Source organism: Ambystoma mexicanum, chromosome 10, assembly GCF_040938575.1.
Source record: "Ambystoma mexicanum isolate Mex_15411 chromosome 10, UKY_AmexF1_1, whole genome shotgun sequence".
NCBI lineage: Eukaryota > Metazoa > Chordata > Amphibia > Caudata > Ambystomatidae > Ambystoma > Ambystoma mexicanum.
The window spans coordinates 1,605,182,487-1,605,205,546 of record NC_090932.1 but is presented as its reverse complement, the minus strand read 5'-3'; the positions used below and the strand labels follow the sequence as shown (position 1 = coordinate 1,605,205,546).

Genomic DNA, 23,060 nt, shown 5'->3' with positions numbered 1-23,060 from the left:
CCTTACGATCAAGCCGGCCTTTCTGGTTGCCATTACCTCTGTGTGTCGACTGGGGGAGATTGGGGCTCTCCTGTGCTGTCCTCCTTTTCTTCGGGTCTTGCCTGACTGCTTAGTGTTGAGGTGTGATCCCTGGTTCTTGCCTAAAGTGGCCTCCAAGTTTCATCTGACTCAGGAAGTGGTCCTCCCGGCCTTTTTTCCTGACCCTCTGTCCCCGGAGGGGTCTTAGCACTCCCTTGATGTGCTTTGTGCGGTCCTGGAGTACCAGGCCAGGACAGAAACCGTTTGGCAATCTGACAGTCTTCCGGTTACCTTTGGTGCGGCTGGGGCAGAGAGGAAGGCTTTGGTTTTTCCATTAGACGCTGGATCAAGTTGGTCATTTCTATGTCTTATTTGGCTGCTGGTCTTTCTGTCCCTTTGGGTGTGCAGGGCCGTTCTACCAGGGGTATGGCTGCTTCTTGGGCGGATGCTCAGGGTGTTCCTTTGCATAAGATTTGCCGGGCCGCTACCTGGGCGGACACCAATACTTTTATTAAACATTACAGGCTTAATGTGGGTAGTTCTAGGGGTGGTTCCTTTGGTGACGGGGTGCTGACGTGGCCCAGATGTGGTGTTCTGTTGTTCAATTGCTTGTTAAACTTGGTGTGTTTGCATTGATCCTGGGTATCCTCTTGTGTCCTAATTTCCTTTGGGCCCTTCCACTTGGTTTGGCCTTGGTATGCCTCATTGGCCAGTACTGGGACAAGGAAGAGGGACGTGGAGGAAAGACTCAGATTACTTCCTGGACATCTTCATCACTCCTAGTCCTACTCATCCTTTTCACAGTACTACCGACCGTCTGGTGGTGTGGAAGGGACCGGTATCTGTACAGGCTTGCTATGTCTCTGGAGGATAGCTCAGTGGCAACGTGGTTGCCTTGGAAGCAAGACGACATGGAGCAACACAGGTTCGATCCCCGGGTCCGCGCTTAGAAACCTCTAGGTATTAAGCGCATTATAAATGGCCTATTATATCATCATATCATGTACTGGTGTATTGTGGGTAGTGGAAGGTTATACCTCCGGGAGGCAGGGGGGTGGAGTTCCTGTACGGGAGGCGGGTCCTCATTGATGAGTACCGTGAAGAGGAACAGTAGGACTAGGTGTAATGGAGATTACTGGTAAATAATCCAGGCATTAGTTACAGGACAGGTACTGGGTCTGTTATCAGTATCCCCGATCCTGTGCTGTTCTGTAATTATTTGGTACACGGGATATATTGTCAGCAGTAGCTGGTGAACAGGTCTTACTGTATGGAAGTCATTAGCTCCAGAGCAGGTATTGTGTCTGCAGCTATTCATCAGGGTGTTGTTTCTGTGTCTGCAACCATTAGACCTAGAACAGACACAGTGCCTGCAGTTGCTATCCACACAAGGGTCATTAGCCCCAGAGCAGGCATTGTGTCTGCTGCTATTCATCGGGGAGTTGTTTCTCTGTCTGCAGCCATTAGACCTAGAACAGACACTGTGCCTGCAGTTGCTATCCACACAAGGGTCATTAGCCCCAGAGCAGGTATTGTGTCTGCTGCTATTCACCGGGGAGTTGTTTCTGTGTCTGCACCCATAAGACCTAGAACAGACACTGAGCCTGCAGTTGCTATCCACACAAGGGTCATTAGCCCCAGAGCAGGTATTGTGTCTGCTGCTATTCATCAGGGAGTTGTTTCTGTGTCTGCAACCATTAGACCTAGAACAGACTCTGTGCCTGCAGTTGCTATCCACACAAGGGTCATTATCCCCAGAAGAAGTACCGGATTTGCAGCCATTAGCCCTGGGGAAGCATTACTTTCAGAGTAGGAACTGGAGACAGTACACGTCTGCACTCACAAGCCGCGGCGCAGATACAGTCACTGACACCAGACCACGGGCTGTGCAGCAGCTGTTCAGCAGTTACTGCGCCTGCGAGCATTCCAGGGCCTGCACTGTACCGCAAATGAGCTTGGGGGCAGCTACTGTGTCTACAAGCCCAACAACAAAGTCACGCACCTACAATGTTTAAGTTCAACTTGTGTGGAGTGCAATACAACGAGTGACAGCTTCAGCTGCAGCCTCGGACTTCAACGTGCATTTCCAGAGTTTCAAAAAGGGCTCCTTTTACCAATATAACAACAAAGGGGTGAGAACGATCCAACTTAATGGATGCTAAAAGAAATGCATATATATATATATATAATTCACTACAAGAGCTGGATCGCATGCACTCACCCGATGCTGCCTGGAAACTGAAAAGGAGCGTTTGGTAAAGGGGGGGGGGGGTTGTGCTGCTTTCATTATCTATTGAAACACACATTTAAAGTCCCTATGAGACCCGGTGGCATAGTGGCTTTATTTATCAGTTTGCCGACCGTAGCTGAAATGCCTTTAAGGCGTCGTGACGTATGAACGTTTTACACGTACGACGTTTACGCGCTTAGGAAGAGAATCATGGAGGAAGGAGGACTTCATGCAGTGTACCGGCAGGAATTTCTATTTTATTGGGTATTTATAACGCGCTTCTACATCTCGGAAGTGTTTCCAAGCGCCAGGTATATTTAGGTGACGATGGGCTCTTTTTTTTTTATTTCGGTTGCAACAACAGCAGGTCTTCTTGGCTGGTAAGTAGTATCCCCGTCCACTAGATAGAAGTGCCCGCCGAGGGAATTTCGCATTTCAGAGCAGGTGTTTTTGCAAATTCGACTGCCAACAAGTCGGATTTATTGTTTGCGCATGTTTTCCACCCCCAAGGACAGCGGCTTTTTGCTGTATTCACGGGCTTGCATCCAGGGTCGGACTGCGTCATAAAATTGTCTCGGGCACCAATGCAAAAAAGTGGCCCACATTTGCAAACGGCTCTTTATTCCTTTTGGGACACGGTTTGAATATTAATCAAGGTTTTTTGTGTGTGCAAATTGTGCATTTTTAAGAATATTTATTTAGCAACACTGGACCAAAAATACTAGCCGCATAGTGAATTTGCTCATCAAATTGGCCAAATATGTGGCCACTTTGACCAAAAAAACTGGGCCACACCAGCATTTGATGTTTTTGATTCGGCCCTGGACCTATTGCTCTGTAGGCCAGTCCGACCCTGCTTGCCTCTCAGGCTTTCTACAAAACTGATTAGTGTATACGCTATTTTTCTTCACCCTTGCGCACTACGGCTTTCACTGTTTGAACAGCAATGAGCTCGCCCAGTTGGAAATTAAGCCCAATGTCGTTCCTCTTTTTACCACAGACGCATGCTTGCTCCTTTTGCCGCAGAGGCTCACACAGCACAAGGAGGACCGCACAGGAGAGCCCCGATCCCCCCCCCAGTCGACATGCAGAGGTGATGGCAACCAGAAAGGTTGTCTTGAGCGGAAGGTGTTTAAGATCCACAAGGCCGATTGGGTTAACGGGAGCTGACCGAAGAAAACGCAAAACCAGGAGGGATACCTGAACACACGGAGGAGGCCTAGAAGATGCCTCAGGGACTGCCCAGTCCGCCTCCCCGGAGGGATATATATGCTGCCACGGTAGCGTGGGACAAGTTCGGCGCCAGACTGGGGCTCTGGATGAAGAACAGCGGCTGCAGCGGCAGGGGCTGAGCGCTATGGCATGTCCCCTTGCCATTATTTCTGTAACTTTTTCTGCCTTTACAAGGTGAGGGGTTCTGATTTGAAGATTGCAGGGAGATGTGCCTAACTTTACCGCTCAGTACTGCCAGTGCATTTAATTATACCGGCAAGATGTTTTTCTTGATTTCCCCCTAACATTTCTTCTGCTCTGTCTGTATAGGACAAAGTTCCTTCATTTCTCTTTGTTGCCTCACTGACTAGATGCCTGCATGTTCATGTATGCTATGCTAGCATACAGTCTTTAACAGCAAGATAACAATTAAGTATTTCAACTAGCCTTACTGTAGAGCAGAGGTCTTTAATCTGGGGGGCGCGTGATCCAGGGAGAAAAGATAAGTATACAGGGTTTATTTAAACTTTTTTTTAATTTTGAATGCCCATATATCTAATTTTTTTTATATTGAAAAACTTTATAGTGACTGCATTTAGATGCAGTAAAGGGTTAAATATTTATGGGAAAGGGTCAGGGTGGGTTTTCAGGGGTTGGAAACCAGGTTAAATCAGCCCTGTGCAATGTGAATCCAGGTGTGGTTTTCGCTGCAAATCTGTGGCCTACTCCGAGACCACACGTCAAAAAAAATTCGGGCTAGGACATCGCAATCTGAACAGGGAGTATTCTAAGACTTGTATCAATGTGTGTTTTTGTTTTTCCCTCCCCACCCTGTATTTCTGACCCATTTCTTGCACCCCCCCCAAAATCATTTCACATGGTTCATTTTAAATCTTTGCATGTGGTGTTTGCTTGTTTAACTCTTTTTGGAGGCATTTTTAAATTCTTGAAATTATTTTTTTAAAACTAACGTGACATACACTTAAGTGGGGGTTTGCAATGTTTTTACAGATTCAGTCTCCTTTTACGATGGATCGTTTCCTAGTGGCCAAAGATGGTAGGAATCTCAAACGAAAAGCCGGAGGAGAGGTGGAAACAGACAAAAGAAATGCAGAAACATGGAAATACGATGACTCTTATTTGGACTTTGGGTTAACATGGATCGCAGTTGCTGGAGAGGTTGAGCCGCAGTGTGTGGTTTGTGGTGCTACATTAGCAAATAACAGCCTCAAGCTGACAAAATTAAGGTTGCATTTGGAAACAAAACATGCTATTTTAGAAAAAAAGACTAGGGATTTCTTTGCACGGCAGCTGCAAGGCATGAAAAACCAAAAAGCCACTGTTTAAAATGTGGCCTCAATACCTGCAAATGCTTTGAAAGCTTAGTATGCAATGTGGTAAGATCTGGGCAAAAACGAAAAGCCTTTTACAGATGCTGAGAAAGTGATTATGCCAACAATTCTCGCTGTCAACCGGATAATGCTTGGTGACAGTGCAGCAGAGAAATGCAAAAGTATCCTTATGTCTGACGCCACAATTTGCTGCAGCATCACTGGCCTGTCCTCTGATATCAGTACAGAATTGATACTGCGCTTTAATCACAGTTTGCACTACAATTGGATGAGGCCACTGACATTTCAAAAGAAGCTCATTTGATTGCTTATCTGAGGTACTCGCATGGAAAATAAATATTTGATGATTTCCTATTTTGTTAACCAATTCAGGGAAGAGCAACTGCATGTGAACTCTTTGACATTGTTAACAACTTTCTAAGTTCTTCCTGCCTAAAGAGGAGGTGTTGATATTTGCATGGATGGTGCTCCTTCATTCTGTGGTGCTGTAGCGCCACATATTGTGTGGACACACTGAATGATACACCAGGAAGCTTTGGCTGTGTGCAATATGGAGAATCAACTTGCAGAGGTGCAGACTTCTGTTGTAAAGATTGTACATTTTATTAAAATGCACCCCACAGGAGTCTGTCTGTTTGCCACATTATGTACGGAAATGGGAGCTGAACATGATTTTTTGTTGTTTCACATGGAGGTCAGTTGGCTATACAGCGGAAAGGTTTTAAATCGCATTTATGAATTCAGGAACAAAAGTACAACACTTTTTAGACCACATGAAAGCAGAGCCTCTGTTTGGTTCAAACTGGCTTGTGCTGTTAGCTTACCGTGACGACATCTTCCAATGGCTACATTTTAGAAACCTCTCCCTGCAAGGCACAGAAACCACATAATTTGCTATGAATGCAAAAATATTAGCATTCAGGAAGTAGCTGGAGCTTTGGAGGGGTGTTAATGCCGGCATTACCGATGCATTTCTATTATTAGCAGGTGCTCTTGAGGAGACGGAATATGATCTTTCATATGCTGAACAAATAGGAAACCATTTAAATGCTCTCGGAACCAGTCTCAAAGTACTTTCCAGGGGACAATTGTAACGTCAATGACTGTATGGTTCAGCCTTTCCTAGCAGACATTGGGGCCCACCTCCCAATACACCCCCAGGAGGAACTAGTGGAGCATCAAAGTGACCGCCTACTGGAGAGCCAATCAAAAAAATTCTTTGGGTGGATTTTGGCAAAATGTGTCTGCAGAGTTTCCAACTTTATCCAAATGTGCAGTCAATGTACCTTAGCAAGATTGGATTCTCAGCATTTGCAACCCTGAAGACTAATTATCGGTAAAAGCTGGAGCTGGAAGAGATCCTGTGTTTTTTTGTTGCAAAAAAGTGAACCAATATTGACAGGCTGGCTCCTGAAAGACAGGCCCACCCTTCACACTAGTTCTTCAATATGCCACTGTCGAACTTGCAAGTGACAACATTGATGGTAATCTCAAAGTTGTACTTAAACAAATTGTTACATCAGTTGCATGTCAAACATTATCGTAAGACCACAATATTGGCTGTTTTCTTTTGTGGGAAATAAATACCCAACACTACTTTTTTGTCATGTTCCCTGTATTGTAGCAAAAAATTCTGAAGGCTGTGTTCAGAAACGTTTGTCCTCTGATCTAATTTGCAAGCAATGATTTTGAAAGATTTCAGTGTTCGGCACCCACACCTCCATATGAGGCACCATTCTACTACGGTACGTGATAACCGTTCACAACCGATTAACATTTTGGAGTCCATGTGTATACGTGGGGCCCCAAGTCGGGTACATTTTTCTTAGGGCGGGCTCGGGCTCAAACGTTTGAAGACCACTGCTGTAGAGTGACTATCTTGTTATAAAGAACATGCTTTAAAGAAAAAAGGTGAAAAAAACCTGATTTGCTATCTTGCTGGCATCGTATTGTTTGATTGCTAGTTTGGAAAGGCACTTAGACTCTCCCCGGTCCCTAGGGGACGGTGCACGTGCAGGCTTGAATGACAGAAGCTTAATTACTAAATAACCTTCTTTGCAAAATCCCTGGTTGCTTTTTACTTTTTTAGTGGTCCAATATCCATGTGCCTGCTGTGCCCTTGTGTGCAATGCTGCTGTGTGTACCGTGCATATACAACTCGTACACATGACTGCACTCGGTGGGTATGAGCGACTCATTCAAGTGCTTTACTGTGAACAAAAGTCAGACTGGCCTGGCGATACCCAAGATTTCACTTAGTCGTCTGCTTAAGGACATTGCAGTGAGTGAGAATGTGTCTATCATATATAAAGGGCACTGGTACTATGCTTATAATTTTCAATAAGCTGCACAGACAACTGCATGCCGGTCCACAGATGTCCCTTATGTGAGGATTGTTGATGTGTGGCACATGGGAAGCGTGTGCGACCTTCGCAGTATTTACAATATTGTTTAATTCTGAAGCAGGGTGTCGAGGGGCACGATTTTGTTTGGCTGGTAAGAAGGCTGGCCATATTTTGAAGTGTGTGGCAGACTCTTTGAGCCACTGTGTGGTATGGTGTGTGCTGCACACACCACCAGGTGTAGTCTCAGATCGGGATAGTTGAAATGCCCTGATGAATGCGCTCTTTGATTCCCACCTTCCTGGTTCTGGTGGCCCAGCACGCTTTGGGCTTGGAGGCACAATCGCAATGAATTTGCTTTTACTTTACAAAAGCTCCAAATTAGATTTGCTGTTGTGTTTCTGTGCACAGGGATGGTTGCAGATATTGGCCATCCAAGCTCTCATTAGAAAGGGAGGGGAAAAAGGCTTCTCTAACCAACAGTAAACCGGTCCCCGCACCCCATTTATTTCTCTTAAGCATTATTCGTGGCCTGATCATTGCTTTCACTTAAGTCATTGAACACCAGCCAACAAAAAAAGTAAAAACGCAGAACGCCACTCTTTTTAAGGAGCATCCATTAATTGCCCAGCAACTGAAAGAGATTTACATTAAAGGAGAGCCTCAAGCATCCCCCACTCCCCTCGATCTCCTCCCTCTCTCTCTCACACACAAACACACACTTTTCAACCTCATGGAAGCTGGGGAAGATTGTTTACAGTATAAGCATCAGGTTGAGATTTGCATATTGTGAAAAGTGTACATGTGAGTCCTAAAACAAATCCTATCATTATTTAGCCCCCCCCTTTGGGCAACCATGCACTGGTCTTAGACAATCTCCTAAGGGGGTGTGGATCACTATACCCCCCCCTGCTTTCGTATCTCAGGGCTTATGTGCACTGTCTTACTCCTAGATTACTTACTCCTATGCTATGCAACGTACTCCTATGGACACAATAACATAAGACACAAAGAAAACGCAAGAATCTAGTCAATTATAACTATAGAATACATTTATTCATACATAACAAGGCATGATGCAAGCATTACTAAAACCATGCAAATCTCGAATTTGCACCTTTTTATGCTTCTGGTGCAAATCTACCAAGCAGTGAAATATAAGCCTTACAGGCTTCGAATACAAGCTATCGGTGTCTAATGCAATATACATATGGCAAGTGCCAGCATTCCTCTCCATTCCACACCATACTTCTCTCTCTAAGACAATCCCTGTCTGATTTCCCCTTTCCCAAACCCAAAGCTCTTTGTGCGAGTCTGTTCTAATTCCCCGATGCACCCATGTCTTTTTCAGCAATATTCCCCTCTTCCAAACTCTGTCCCTCTCATCTACTGCTACTCTGCAACCAGCCAGTCGGGTCAATCAAACTGCCTCAAGCCTTTGCCAAGCTCTCGATCTCTTCCCAAGCTGGTCTGCCAGGGCTGCATCACTGCCACACCAAAACGCCTCTCTCTGTCATCAAAGAGAGCAGCTCCATCCAAAAACTCCATCTAGCACCATCTCCACCAACTAGTAAACTCCTCTCTCCATTATACTGTCCAATGACGTATTCAAATCCCTATGGTTACATTCGTTCTCTACTAAGAATGTCTCTTTCTTTGTCAGCATTTCTAAATATGAGCAATGCCTGAAAGTCTGTGTTTGCATGTTCTTTCACTTGCAATCACTCCGTGTTCTGGTTGTGTTCTTTGTCAATGTGACATTTCAAAGCATATCTCTGTCATGGCCTTCTTCTGTCTGCCTGCAGTGCAAAACACCATCTATCCATCTATTTCTCCATTCACTATCCCTCCCTCTCTCTCTCAGAGAGCAAACTATCTCCCTGTAGAGCCCATGGCGCTGCCTCCCACCTTTTCTGCCTCTGCAAAGCTCAGAGCCATGCTGATAAGGCTCCTTCGCCTTCTCTGACAAGGTTCATCTGTGCCTGCCAAGAAACTGTTTACATTGTACCATAACATCCTCGCAGTGCTGCGGCGCTCTTATGTCTCCATCCAGAAATGGCTTTATGAGCCAGTTACATGCTTTCTAGCGTTTACGCTTTCTCTCGCAAGTCCAAGCACTACATAATGCAAACTCATTCTAAGTGCACACTCAATGCGTGTCTCTACAATGCATACATGTGTACATGTAACTACATAACATATGTCTCTACATATAACATGTCTCTAAATGGCACTGCATGTCTCTGCGAATATACCAGGCCTCATTCATTCTCTATAGTGCCTAGCACGTTTCTCTCAGCATAGGCGCTACATAAATGACATAATACATAATTCTAAAAGCATCTCATTTGACATATATGGCAATAACATAACTAAGCAAACCCTTCATATAACAGGGCCTATTTCTCTCTTCAAATGCATGGTAATAATGTGAATAGTATAATGTTACTATTTCATGTATTCATAATTGGTACTAATCAAATGATGGATAACTAAAGAGGATGCATGGATAACTGTATTCCTAAAGGGGTAATAATGGATAATGGTTCTGTAACAAAGAGTAATGATTCTCTAACAGTGAGTCTAATGATTCTATAACAGAGTAATGATGCCATAATGATAACAATCCAGGCCTCTCCATTCTATCAGGTTCTACATACAGGACTGGTACTCTGTTGTAAAGTTCAAGGTCAAAGCACCCCTAAAGAGGTTCTGTAAAGCTGCCCCCCATAAAAAGCAAATGGTCTGGCATTCAAAACTGTAATTTTGTATTACAATGCTTTTGAATAGTATTTTATCACTGCTGGAAGTTATGGATGCTGTACCCTTGAGGCAGAACTGTTGTATTGCTTTTACGCTATTTATTTTAAACATCTAGGGAGCCCAGTTGATTTTCCATTGCCTTTTCAATTCACAGCAGGGCGACATTGTGCCAGCCTTTGGGCACGGGGGATAGTGTTCTAATTCCCCCCCTGACTCGTGCTGTCCTCCATCTGCATTTAGTGTATGTTCAACACTTTGGGGCAATCGCTACAAGAAGTTTCAAGGACTCGGGCAGATTATTGCATGTTCTAGTTATACTTATTCCCCATTCTCTAAAAAGGTTGGGAGGTTTTTATTGCCCCTTCAATGGGGTTTCTTTTTTCCAACCGTTGCACCTCAGCAGTTTGAAGATAGTTTATCTGTAAATGCTTGCTAGAGCTAGTTGTAATAACTGTAATTAATTTGAAAATATCTTTTTTTAATCATTGTTCATAATGATCTGGTGTGAATGCTTTTTATGATGGTTGGGAGCCATTTTGACAGCATTTTTTTTTTGTCTCTAATGATGGGACCAGTTCATTCTCTTTTGATGTTGTGGAGCTTGGAGCTATTTTCTTGCCTTTCCAGATTTTTCAGCTGCCTTGTGTAACAGAGGACTGGTGCGGTAGTGGGAGTTTTCTGACCTGGGCGTGAAAGGAGTGCTGTTAATTGCTTTGCTATTTGAAAGTGGGAGATCACTTTACTCCCTTAAGGCAGTGGTCTTCAAACCTTTTTATGCAGAGCCCCCTTGATTTAAAAATATAGTCACCATAATCCTGTTTTAAACAGCTTCAACAACCCCCTCCCCATCCTTCTGGCCCCCCTCGGGGTGGAGGGGACGCAACCCCCTCATGTTTGAAGACCACTGCCCTAAGGCACCTTAGCCGTTCAACATACAGAGGCCCCCTTTTCGTGGACGGGGCGATTGACTATTCTACTGATCAGTCTGGTCGCTTTCAAACGGTTGCCAAGTAGAGGATACACACTACTACTGGCTGCTCCTCTCTGGCTTTAACGCCATTGCTGCTCCTCCAATGGCCCCACAATGTTCAACATGAATAGGTCATGCCTTCCTCCAATAGGTGCACCCGACCCCCTAAGTAATAATTTGGCTGATCAGGCCTTGGCGCATGTGTGAGAAACCATCCCCCTGCAACATTTATCCACAGCTTGGTTTACACTTTTGCAGGACATTTCCACTGTTTATGAGTGCTGCACTATTTCAGCTGAACTGCATAATTTATGGAACAGTAGCAATGCATATGGAGGGGGTGGGTGCTTCTGTTGATCCTTCTGGAGGAGAGTGCCTGGCTCATATTAGCAAAGGCTTGCCTACTAAAGGTGTAATATTTACTTTTTGTTCCCCCAGTAAACATCAATTTGGTTATGGGTTCTGTCCCTGCATACCCTCCTATTTCTGGTCTCTGTAATTTCCTGTATGCAAGCAGGCACTCTAAAGTTGATATTTTCATTTAAGAAATGGAAATGGGTGCTTATCTTTTAGAGGATGGACACACGATTACTCTGCAGCATTCTAGGTACAAGAGCTCTGCAGTTAAGAATGTATTGCCTCTCCAGAACACCCACCTCTAATTTCATTACCGAACAGATGGAACGATTTTAGGCTACAATGGGTGAAAGTCTTGGAGGAAGTTACCAAGAGGCACTTCACTCACAAATTGGGACACTTCAGGCAGGAACATCCATAGCAAGCCCACACTTTAAAATATAGATGGCCTACACAATTTCTCTTATGTTATTGGGCATTTGTAGAGCGCTTTTTACCTTTGGTATGATCTCAAGGTGCTATGGGTTGAACGTCCTTGGGGATCGTTGACCAGGTCAGAGTATGTGTGCAGCTAGATACAGTTGTGGGTAGCTATATGGGGAGGGAGGGAAAGCGCCAAGTAGCGCAAGAATAAATAAAAATGAAACCAAGTGGACGGATGGGATTGCGCTTAATGGGAGTCACCCCAGTGTACACCTCAAGCAAAAAGTCTGTTGTATTGATATTTTCATACCTGCAGCTAAGAAACTCTACATTATGGCACAGAGAACATTTGAAGAAATAATTAAAACCTGTTGTGATGCAGAGGAACAGATTCAGGCTTTAGAAAGAAAGGCAGAGGAGGAAAAGCAACTACTGTTGGAATCTGGCAATTGGGGGGGGGGTGCTGGAAAACTTTTGGGAACTACAAGAAAAGGATGCGTTGAAAAAAACAGAAGGAAACAAAGATAATTGTAAAAGCCGATGGGTGGGACTCGACTATTCCTAAATTTAGTAATGGCTGTTCACAGTTGGGGCCAAGTCTTTTGGCACGGATGGCTAGTGTTCTTCATTCCTCATACATTCCTTCCTCAGAACCTGCCTCTGTTATTTCACCTGGACCATGCATGACACAGCAATACATTGGCAGATGTTTGTGTAATAATGCAGTTCCCAAAGATGTAGCTGCGCAACAATTCCAAAATATTGGACTATCAAGTCAAAGGTTTTCAGATGGATCTAATTTGACAAGCGCAACTCGTATCACCACGTCTTCTCAACAGTGTGTCCTTGTTACAGTACGATGGTCATGCCTGTTTACACAGTGAAGTGACGCCTACACACCTGCTCGATCATTCGGAGTATGGTCTTTATAAACAATGGATTTGGATCATCCCCACAACTGAGTTTGGTTGCTATATCAGCTACTAATTGACAATGTAATGTACAACAATGTCCATCTTTAATAGATTGCCTTACAGCCACTGATTACTGTGCTAAAACATACATGTATAGATTCAGTGTTTATGGAACCAGATTGTTTGCGGGTGGGCGGTGTGAAAGTGCTCTTGTGTGTAGTTGCTCTGGTGAATTTATAGCTTGGTGCCAACTTGTAAATGGTACATGTTTGTGCTATTGAGTATTGTCTGATTTCTGGTGGGGTCAGCGAGTGTTTTCTTGGGTGTGGTGAATGGTCATACCAATTGTTAGCTGCTCATAGTGATATTGGCTGAATTGACTGTCGGCAGTCTGTCATGCAGGTAGACTTTTAACAGATTCTGTTTAGGTCACAAAGTGTGTATTTTAGTGAAGTGATTTTTAGGAGTTTATTGGGTGTGATGTCATGTTAACTAGACATGAGAACTAAATGAGGGAGTTTACAGGTTGGTTTGTAGTTTTGTATACAAAATCAGCAAAATTAATTAAGGACATTTGAATCCTCTAGCATAGAAGGCACAGATGGAAAGTGATAGCTGAAAATTCCCTTGAGGTTTTCCAGTACACTATCCATAAGTCCAACTAGACTCTGTCAAGGATGGCACTCAGTCAAGAGTGGCACAGGGCCCCCCAGGTAGGGTTTGGGTGGCTGTGCTGATGTAAGGTGACAGATAAGTACACACACAGCAGGAAACTCAACAAGAGAGAAAAGTAGGCAACTGTAGTTGTGAACAGAAAGGGGCAGGAAAATACAAAGATGCAAACAAACTGGATTCCCTCTTGGAGTGTATGCAGAAATGGAAAGGGGTGTTCCACGGACCTTTGGAAACTCCAGCCTTCTGCACAGATTACTATTACAGGGGCCCACTCTGTCTGCTCATGACTGAGAACAACAGCTGTGGGTGTCTGTAGCACAGAAAACGCGACAAGGGGTAGAGGTTGCCTGCCGAAAACCAACAGTCAAGCTCTGTACAAAGGATCAACATAAGACACAAGAGAGACAAGAACAGAAATAACAAGGGAAAAGGAAGTCTAAGAGAAATCTAGCAGAAGGGAATGAAGTAAAAACAGTACAATAGAAATGGCTAAACTAAAAGGGAGGACAGAGGACTCAAGGAAGAGAAGGACAGGGATCAAGAACAAGGGGTTGCAAAACAAGGAAGAGAGCAAGGGAGCAGCAGCCAGGAAATGGGGGGGGGGGAGGGCTGCAGCACCGGATGGCACAAGGTGCAGAAAAACTGTAGTGGATTGCAGAGGGCTGTAGCAGGCTGCAAAGCAGAGAGTCTAGAGAAGAAGGACTGAGAGCTGTAGTAGGGGACAGAGAGCCCAGAGGAGTAGGGCAGCAAGGAGTGAACCCAAAGGAACAGGGCGTCGAGGCAGAGAGACCAGAGGGTCAGGGCTGAAAGCAGAAGAGAGTAGCAGGCTGCAAGGCAGGGAGCCCAGAGGACCCGGGCTATAGGCAGCGGAGGATTGCAGGCTGCAAGGCAGGGCGCCCAACCCAAAGGAGTAGGGCAGCGAGGCAGGATGCCCGGAGGGCTATGGCTGTAGGCAGCAGAGTGTAACAGGCTGCAAGGCCGGGAACCCAGAGGAGCAGGGCTGTGAGGCAAGGAGCCCAGAAGGCTATGGCTGTAGGCAGCAGAGTGTACCAGGCTGCAAGGCAGGGAACCCAGAGGAGCAGGGCTGTGAGGCAGGGAGCCCAGAAGGCTAGGGCTGTAGGGTGTAGCAGGCTGCAAGGCAGGGAGCCCAGAAAGAGCACTGGATCAAAAGCAGGAAAATGCAGCAGCAGGAACAGCATACAAATTAGAATCACAAGGCAAAAAGGGGCTGGGAGGACTCTTGATGCTAGAGACTGAGCTCCTGCAGGCAGCTGCTTAAATACAGCCCTGCCCTTCCCTGTGCTGAGGCAGGCTAATTGGCAGCACCTGGAGCAGCACACCTGAAGATAATCTGCCTCCTCCCTCTCTGGTCCTGAGATGGTGGAAGCAGCACTGATTGCTACGGCTTCTGGGGATTGTGGTTCCAATACAGACGAATGTGAATGGCCAGGAATTGATAGCTGAAGCAAGGTGCATTATGGTACATGTAGTTTGCTGAATTAAATTGGAAAGTACCAATGTCGTACAAATGGAAATTGATGACCAAAATGTGGATTGGGGTTGTTCAAAAAGTTTTATGAAGATAAACGAGTACCATATCGTCCATGGTGGTTGCCAATGTTTGCGCCAGTGGCACAGGCGTAACAGACTCGCCCTATAACAGGGGTCTTAAAATGTTTCTATCCCAAGCCCCCCCTTGCAGAAATGTTTTCGAATTGGGTCGCCCTGCCCCCTCCGCCAGGACATTGAGATTGTTGGCAGCATAATAATTTTAGCTGCTATTGGGATTTGCACAGTTTGTTTTAGCAGCAGACTCCCTTGCATCGTATTATTCACTTTATTAAATTCTTTGTCACTGTCTCCTTCTCTGTTAATCCCTTCTGTATCACGCTTCTTCCTTACAGTCTCTGCCATCCCTAACTCTGTGCTGTTTTCTTTCTTTATTGTTCCTGCTCTGTCTCCCTTCCCCCCTTTAAGGGCTTTACTGCCATTGTCTTGTTCTGTCCACTAAGCACTTGCAATGTCCATTTCCTTTTCATCCCCTCAAATTCTGTCTCTTATTGCTCCACCTTACACACTTCCCATCTAGCACCCCTTCAACCCTCTTTCCTCTAGGAACCTCTAGGTCTGTCTTTTTTCTAGACCTGCACCCATTTGGTCCGTTGCCTCTTTAAACCCCTCAATCACTCTCTTGTCTTGATTTCATTCTTGATTTGTGTCTTCTCTTTCTCTCCCTCCTGCAGTTTCTGCATTCTCTCGGCTCCCTACAATTTTATCTTTTCCCCCTTGCTGTCTCTTTTCCTGTTCTCTGTTCTCTTACAGTTCTGACTGTTCTATGTTAGGTTCTCATTTCCATATTCTCTTATCTTTCAATTGTCTACCTTCGAATATCCCTTTTTAACTGCTCTCTCTCTCTGTCGCCCTCCCCCGTTCATATTTCACAATGTTTCCCCCTCAATCTACATTCTTTCCTTTCCCATTTCAGCACTTGGTCCTGCACCCTCTCCTATTCTGTCTTTCCTGCCCCCTGTTCTGTCTCACTGCCTCACTCCTGCTCTGTCTCACTCGCCATCAATGCTGTTGACCTCCTATTCCTATTATGTCTCAACCTCTCCTTCCTATGTGGTCTCCTCTGCTGGCTCTGCCTTCTATTCCTGTTGCAGATCACCCTCTCATCCCTGAAAGTAAATCCATGCAAAAACTGCTGTGTCGTGGCAAGCACTATCTTTGCATTCTGCCTTTCAATCAAGTGCTTCTTTCAAGAAGTGACGACAGCATGGAAAATTCCACGCCGAGTTTGCTTCTTGAAAGTAGCATCTTGCTGAAAGGCAAAATGCAAAGGCAGCGCTTGCCAGACACAGCCAAGTGGCTGTGTTGCGGCAAGCAGAGACTTTTGCATTCTGCCTTTTATCAGGTGCTCCTTTCAAGAAAACACAGGATGGAAGGAAGAGTCCTGATGTGTTTACTTCTTGAAAGTGACATCTTACTGAAGGGCAGACTGCAAGGCAGCACTTGCCGGCCACCGCTTGCTTATCAGCATTTTATTGTTATTCAAGCTATGGGATTCACGCCCACCCCAGGCAGGGTGCTGTGCCCCACAGTTTGAAGAACACTACCCTATAGTAATGCCACCTGTCTTACTTACAAGGGATACTTCCTGGGATAATCAAAAACCCATTTCCTAAATCTTTTGGAAGCATCATGAAATAACTCCTCCTGGAGTTGTCTGCAGTAGTCCATGACCCATCATGAATTTGTCATGGGGCATCCTGGAGTAATCCCCCACCCATCCTGAAGTTGTTGTGGGGTCACCCTGGAGTAATCCCCCCCCCCACCCATCCTAAAGTTTTCATTTGGTCATCCTGGAGTAATACAGGATAATCACTGGAAGTAATTGGAACGCCTCCTGGAGAAGTAGTTTCTGTGGGTATGACGTCCTTTCATCGCGGGATGTTTTTTCATGGATTTTTTTTTTTACCTTAATTCTTTTTGCAGAAAAAAACTCGACTTTTTCTGGGGGGGTCAGAAAAATATCTAAATTGGGTGTGGGTGTTTGGGATAATATAAAAAATTAAATGGGATTGGGGAGGACCCCCCAAAATTAAAAAAATTAAATATTTGAGTTTTCTTGTAAAAAAACAAAAATCTGCAAAAAAACCCATGAAAAAACATCCCACGATGAAATGACATGGAACCGTTTCCGTGGTAACTCTAGTCCCATTTAAATATTCCAGCCCATAAATATACTTCAGGATGGTTTTGGATGAATTCCATGAGCTAGACATGGATGACTCCAGTAAAATCTTCCTTTTTGATTTGGGTTTTGACAATCCTAGTGCAAGTGCGTGACAAAGGTGGTAAGTGCAAGGGGTAAGAGGTAGAGTGAGAAGTGCAGGCATGGGGTGCCCCGTTGGGGCTGGAGAAGTGCTGATGATTGCCCTCACTTCACTGTTATTAGATTCCCCAGCCCCTTGTTTCTTTGCTCCCTAACCTTGGTCTTCATCCTATGATTGTAAAGATCTCACTTGCTTCCCGAAGCTAGCTACACTCTCAATAAATACCCTAATAATAACGCTAGACAGCAGCTATCTATGCCCATGCCAGAGTGCATAAACCTATTCAAACCTATGCATTTTAAAGCAAAGGCACAATTGAGGGTGGCAATGGGGGCCTTTGAGAGGCACTCGGTAATCACTTGTGACCCCACTTAGTACCCACTTTTTAAGATGGTCCTTCACTGCCCCACACCCAGTGCAAATACCAGACATTCATGTATTCAAAGTAAACGCACACCTGGTGGAGCAGCATACTACTGGCATGGGAAAAACTAAGCGATGTAGAGGAAGGTCCTATTAATATATTGCCCTGTGCGTGGTGAAGGTGGTAATGTACCTCGACTCAGGATGGAGCGCAACCTAATGATATCCTGCCCATAAGACAAGTTCCGAGAAAAATGTGTCTCCATGAAGATCTGCAACAATGTCATTGATGGTGGGTGTTAGGTGTCATTTCCTTTTGATTGCTCTGTTTGGCAAACGCATGTCAACACACATCCGGACAGTCTGCTGGGTTTCCTTGCCACCACAATTGAAGACAGTCATGGTGTTCAGCCCTCTACCTTCTCAATGATGTCCAGCTGAACCAACTTATCCAGCTCCTTGTCCACCTGTTCCCTCAGATGGAATTGGATTCTCCTGTGTTTGAGGGCTACTGGGCGAATCGAGGGTTCTATGTGGAGCCGGACAGGTTCACCCACAGCATTCTGTGACCTTATCAGTTGTTAGAGAATGGGACAGTGATATGCAATACCATATCACTTCCTTTGTATACTCTGCACAACAACATTGTGGGCCATCCGACGTTTTCATGTAATTTCTTTTTCATGGCAGACCACAATGAATACTCAGATTTAAGACTGCACTCCTCAATTTGCCTGGCAGTACAAATTTATAATTTCTAAGCATATTTGGATTTCTTACAAATAAGCCATCCCTCACTTTCTAAAAACACTTGTCATTCTGGCGATTATACTTGAGGGCCAGCTATCAGAACAATAGTTCTCTTCTTTGGAAATTATGTCCTCATTCTCCTGTTCTGCTAACAAAGTTCAGGAATAACTCGATTCCAGCACACTTCCAAGGGGATGGTGTGACAAAAAACATCAGCCTTTACGTTGGAGTTTCTGCATGACTTTGCACCTAGTCTTTCTAACCTGGGAGTGTTTCTTTTATATATATATATATATATATATATATATATATAATGTAAACTTTGCACAGTACACTAATCGCTTATGATCAACAGTGAGAATAAATGGGGTTCCACAAACATGTGAAAATGATTGATTTCCCCACCCGCATGACAGTACCTCATGCTTGATAACCAAATAAAACCTTTTAGCTTTGGTTGAAGTATGTGATGCAAAGGTTGCCGCACATAGCTTCTCTTGATGTCTGTGTAGTAACACTGGGTTCTAGGTGAAAGCGTTGACTGCAATTGATTTGAATGCAAAAGGACCGAAAAGGTCATTTTTTTTAGTATTTTGTCTTTTGGGGGGGGTCCCCTCCAAACCCCTGTTTTTGGTGTAAAAAAAAAACTTTTTTTTCCTGTATGGAAGCCAAAAAAAAATGCATTTAAAAAAAGGCATTAAACCTTTTTTTTTTTTTTTGGTCCTTTTGACTCTAAACTATTGTAATTCTAATCAATGTATGCGACCCTTTGACTGGACAATGCAACACCGCCCCAAGCCATAGGCAATAGCATCTACGCTTATGGTACACTGTTTCAATGCTGGGGCATTAACTTTTTCTTAACCTCTACAACACGTTTATCAGCATTTCCATCCCAAACAACTGGTTGATCCTTTCTTAACCCCTTAACTGCCATGGGTTCCCCCCCCAGTGCCAAGGCCTTTTTTGGTGGTTTCGATACATCGCCATTCAATGCCTTGTAACATTTTGGTTACATAAGATATCTCGGCCAAATTTGGCCCCTTTTTTTCCCCACGTGTAGGTGGTCGTAACGCCACCCAGAATTCCTAGTTTGCTGTAGGGGGGAAGAGTGAGAGAAAATAACCAAAAAGGGCGAAAATGATTTTTTGAAACTGATGTAAAAAGAAGCCTGTCGTTTTTTCCTTCCTTGTAAGAACTAGGAACAAATGGTTTGCTGTGCTGAATTCCCCATTTCCAGGCTTTTAAGAACAGGTTCAGTGGAAACCAGAAAAACATATTTTGATATGGTTACCAACCGTTTTGTGAGAGGTACGCGATTTTGCCCTTTTTTTTTTTTAAATAGGACCTGCATGGACGGAATGGAAGAAAAGGGTAGGAAAGCTGAATTGGAGGAAAGAAACGTATACATTTCTGAAAAGTAGACAGAATTCCAAGTTTAGGAAGCAGTGATTTGCACAGGTCAGGCAACAAACTATGTAGGGAAAAAGTCCATAGTTTGGTGGAAAATCTGGAAAATGACAGAAAAAAAGGTGGACATGGTTGGTCTGGTAAGACAATGGCTTCTGTGAATTTTGAGAACAACAATGCTCTGCTATATTCCCCCGACTCTTCAAGTTAGGAAACGACTCATTTTTTGTAATGTTTCACAAAACAAGCCATGCCACAAGCCAGAAACAGAGCCATGGTACACAGGAGTTTTATGCCTACGGCCTAAACGGACGTACTTAGCATGTGTAAATAAGGAAAACAAATGTGGTGAGGAAGAGCAAGCATACATTTTTTTTTGAAAGAGCACAGGCAGACCTTTTGAAGGGTAGGTGACTTGTGCAGGTTACAAAAGTGATTAGTGCCTAAAGCCGTGAGTAAATGTAGGTCACATACCATAACTGTTGAATTTCGTTTTTCTTCTGGTTTTACCTGTAACCATAACGTCCCTTTAACGTTTTTTTGCTAGTGCAACTTAACCATAATGTCCCTTTAACAATGTTTTTGTTAGTGAATATATCTTTTACCTATAAACTTCAGGCGCAGTGTCTGGTTAATGTAACTTTGCAGGTGGCTACAATTTACTCCAATGTTTTCCTAGGTAGAATGTGCTTTGACCCGTAGCCGGCCATGATATCAACAACTTTGTCATCAAAATCCACCTTACACCATGGCTGGCGAAGGCAAGCCTTGCTCACATTCCTTAAAACCAACAACAAGCAACATCACTATTTTCACACATAGCATCACTAGTGTCTTCAACCACTCTAATAGCATCTCTTCTGCACATGTTTGCAAAATGTCACACACAGTGAAGAGCTGGACACGATTTGTCAATCATTATACGGCCTTCGTCGCCAGATCTGAAACATGTTATTTTTGCTTTGTCAGCGTTTTCGCTGTTGCGCAGGCCTACATCTACATGGGCAGGTTTTCTCGCATACTTGTTTTCTGTCTTTATTTATCACCCTATACACTGCTCCCCCTTGCTCATTTTGAAGTTTCTTGGTATTAATCTCAGATACTTCGTGCTGTGTCAATCCTTCCTGTTAAATCCACGTTTCTCCCAGTCCACAGGCGTTCTTGAATCTTCCTATTGTACGCATGCATTAAAACCTGGTCCCTTAGAAAGTGTTCTGCAGTAATGTTCTCAAATTCGCATGTTGCAACAAGACATCCTAAATCGGCCACATACTCATCTTGGGTATTTTTTCCTGGAATAAAATGTAAACCTTTCCAGTACATTTGTCTTTTCCTTAAATCTGGTCTCCCAACGTGCCATGCGTGCATCAAAAACATCCAGATGTTTTTAATTTACCCCTTATGTGAAGTGTTAACAACCTCATGCCTTTTGGACCTAGTTTTTAAGCAGGGCCAATGTTTTAGTTGCACAGAATCCACCACCATCCTGAGTCTCTATACACACATGAAGGAGCCCTGTGGTTATCCAGGTGTAGGTAAAAACATTGCTGGTCGAGATACAGACTGACAATGTTAATAAGTATTTTGCCGCCCTCCAAATGTATAACCGCATTCACGAAAAAGTACCCAATGGAGCTGAGGAGTAATATTGTACTACACCACAAAGTTTGCCAATAGCCAAAGGAATGCAATAAAAGTATATGGTCTGACTTCCTTCCCAATGCGGTGTGTAGTTGTGTACTGCATAACAGGTATACCAAATTCGGGTATACCTTAATGTCGCTGTCGGACCCAACCAGGCCCCACCTCAGTCGCTGTGTAAATCACACCCGTCGCTTGGCAACGCGCTGTCCCTTCTCATCAAGGATGTGTTCCACACACGGATTCACCCGAATGCCTGCCTGCTTCTTCGCTCGGCACGCCTGGTTCATTAAGTCACACTGATGCCACTGCTCCACACGATGCCACTCTTCATCCGCTGCAGTCGCCCCCTTACCAATGTTGCCGTGTGTGGTCCAGTAAACATTTATGCCAAGATACAAGTGTCTTCCAGCCATGTTTAGTCCTGGTTAACGTTACAACTGTGAAATATGCAATCTTCAATATTCTATATGTGCATGTGGAACACGCCATGGTAACCATGCAACGGTATCGGGTAATGTTGTCCCTATACATAATGTCGCCGGGAAAGGTTTGTGGTGATGTTATATAGGTGACCATATATATAGGGACAGGGAGAGCGGGGATTGCAGGGGTGTCCCCCGGTCCGCTTTAAGAAAAAAAAGGTGGTGGGGATCAGAGGTGTCCCCCACATGTTCCATGTAATAATCTCTCCACAAAAAACTATTTTTCCGCAAATGTTTTGCATGACAACATTTTTCCGGGGACATTATCACATGGAACCCATGCGACAGGTTTTAATGGACATGGGGGGGGGGGGGGGAATTCAAATGGATACAGGGGAATCTATTAGACATGTGGTGTGTCTGATGGTGGGGAGCTAATGAACACATGGATAACGGCGGGAGATCAACATACTGTTTATTGCCCCATGAATAATGTCAATAGGAACATAGCAGCTACTTCAAACTCCTCCATCTTCACACCCCATTCCGATTACAGCTAAGGAGAAATGGAATAGGAGGAGAGATGCAAATCCTGTAGACGTTGTTTTATTTACCCACCCATTGACTGCCCATAGCCATGCTAATGCCCATAGCCATTCCCACTCACTCCCTGACCAAAGCTCATCCTCCTTGGTTCTCCTTAAGATAACTTTATCAAGACTCTCCATCAACCTTTGTGTTCAGAGTGCCTGCCAGTGTTTTTTCAAAGCAGTCTTCTATAAATGAATGACTTAACTGGAGCTGCAAATGGCTACTGGTGTAATAAAAATGTCTTAACTGTGGGATGTATTTACCCATGCATCCTAGCCCTACCTCAAAACTGTGCAGTACTGACATGGAAAACATCATGATGGCCAGAGCTTCCCAGAAAATGCACAGGGAAATGCAGGAAGAATAGGCTGCCACCCATTTTTGCCTATGTTATGGGCACAGAAGGACACTGCCTAAAACCACCATTGGACTACCCGCACAGTAGTCTGAAACCATTGGGATTGGCAATGCTGATTGCCAAATGCAACCTAGAATTGTGGGGAATTCATTTCTTAAATCCCAAAAATGGGTGCAGTACCAGTACTCACCACTATCCAAAAGCCGGCGTTTTAAAACCACTCTGTTTCCCTGAAGGCAAGTCAAAATGCCTATTTTCAATCATTGCAATATGTGCAAAATATTCACTGAACACCAGCAGACATTTGGTAGAATGGAATTTTGTGTGCCTACAAAATCTGGGAAATGAAGAGCCCAGAACAATGCTTATAACAAACTGGCTGAGCTATGGAGTCAGCAGTTTAAGTTGCACTGGATTTAAAGACACTAAA

General features: G+C 44.3%; 1 protein-coding gene and 1 long non-coding RNA gene across 5 annotated transcripts in view; one reads left to right on the top strand and one right to left on the bottom strand.

The window, feature by feature from the left end:
- The window catches only part of TOP3B (DNA topoisomerase III beta), a 636,381-nt gene extending 634,044 nt beyond the window's left edge, over nt 1-2,337 (bottom strand). The window contains exon 1 of one of the 4 annotated variants that reach the window (XM_069619981.1): nt 2,240-2,337. The gene's annotated coding sequence lies outside the window, so the exon portion shown is untranslated. The remainder of the gene's footprint in view (nt 1-2,239) is intronic. The other 3 variants (XM_069619976.1, XM_069619978.1, XM_069619982.1) reach the window with 3 other exon arrangements.
- A 110-nt stretch (nt 2,338-2,447) lies between these two features.
- LOC138492660 (uncharacterized) lies at nt 2,448-6,408 on the top strand. Its single transcript, XR_011276243.1, has 2 exons — nt 2,448-3,655; nt 4,472-6,408. It is a non-coding gene; the product is annotated as an uncharacterized lncRNA (long non-coding RNA).
- The last annotated feature ends 16,652 nt before the right edge of the window (nt 6,409-23,060 follow it).